Source organism: Marmota marmota, unplaced genomic scaffold (assembly GCF_001458135.2).
Source record: "Marmota marmota marmota unplaced genomic scaffold, marMar, whole genome shotgun sequence".
Taxonomy (NCBI): domain Eukaryota; kingdom Metazoa; phylum Chordata; class Mammalia; order Rodentia; family Sciuridae; genus Marmota; species Marmota marmota.
This window is the reverse complement of record NW_026000057.1, coordinates 30,048,020-30,049,808: the sequence shown is the minus strand read 5'-3', so window position 1 is coordinate 30,049,808 and position 1,789 is coordinate 30,048,020.

The following is a 1,789-nucleotide window of genomic DNA, read 5'->3' as shown; positions in this document are numbered from 1 at the left end:
AGATCATTTAGTGAAACACTTATAAAAGCAATAAAAACAATGCTAACAACAACAACAAAACATCTACACATGACCACATCTGTATGTCCTATCAGCAAATATAAGTGGCCTACAATGAGATTGGATTTTTATAAAGTTGATACATGCAGTATTTGAATAAAGTTAGTAATGTTGAAAAAAAAAGATATAGCAGGCTAATGAAAAGAAGATAGAAGTCACAATCCTAGCATTGGGTAAGGTTCAGCACTTTATAAATAAGAAAAAGAAGGGATACTATAGTCTGAAACACAGTCCTTACTAAACATCAACAGTTATGCATATATCTGTGCTCTAGGTAGCATAGTATTCAGATGAGAAAAAAAATTAAGAATTAGATGTAATAGTAAGAAATATGAGTACTATAGGTGAAAAACAAAAAATGCATTAGCTATGGAACTTCCTAAAAGTAGCTATTTTAGACTACAAAGGAAAATAAATTTCCAAAAATAGAAATTTCTCTTGATAACCATACATTAATCTATAAAATAACATTGGTGGCATAGGATAAAAGCATTACCACCTAGAACTTTTTAATTTTTTTCTCAAGCAATTCTCAAATGAGATGAAGTTAAATCAAATTGTAAAATATTTTGGAAATATTTAGGAATGAAAATACATATTAGTTCTTGTGAAAGCAGTGATTAGAAGAAAATCACCTTAAAAACAAGCTAATAAAAGACACTGAGTTAATTAAAATATTCAAGACAATACAATGATAATGGCCCTAAAGAAATAATAAGAAATTTAAAAAGTGAAATCCAAATTGGAAAATTGTTAAACATATTTAAATCCAAGAAAGAGTTCTTATAAAAAATGATAGTGAAATGTAAAAAACATTAACCAAATCAAGAAAAAAATTACAAATACATAAAAATGAGATTTCAGAATAAACATGGAAATTTAGAATAATTAGAAATTTGACTGAATTCTGTGAAAATAAATTTGGAAACCTGGATGCAAATTTTTAGGAAAATATTTAACTTCAAGATCTATGCCTTCCAAATACAGAAAATATAAACGAACCAGTTACTGTAGAAGAAATAATATTGTCAGAGTCACCATTCCCAAACACAAAACTTAGTATGGTCTGATAGATAAATATTACCAACATTTCAAAGAAAAGGAATCTGTAATACTGTATGTATGTCCTCTCGGAAACAGCAATGAGAGAATCAGCATGGTCTCCATATGTTTTAGTACCATCTTGTGTAAGCATGTAGATTGCAGCCACTTTAAGCCAGTCACTAAACCTGTTTCAGAGATAGTTAACAGTCCATAAAAATTCAATTTTTCTTTTCCATAGACTAGGTGGAATATAGTTTCTACTCAAAATTGTTTTCACCAGCTTCCCTTTTCAGCTCTCAACCATGGAATATGACTAAAAGTAATATTTACCATTTTGGAACCAAGACTTTAAGCACAGATGTACTCTCCATAGGGAAGGCAAAATATAGTCCACCCAAACATCTGAAGGCCTGGAACCTGTGACTATGTTGTGTTACATGATAAGGTAGAATTTAAGGTTACAGATGGAATTAAATTACCAATCATCTGACCTTAAAATGAGGAGGTAATCTTGGATTAACCTGGATAACACGCCCAATATTATCACAAAGGTCCTTAAAGTGAAAGGAAGAGGTGGAAGAGTCAGTGTCAGAGTGACCACCTCTACTGGCTGTTGTTACCTTTGAAGACAGAAGAGCCATGAACTAAAGAGTGGGTAACCTCAAAAAAAAAAAAAAAAAAAAAA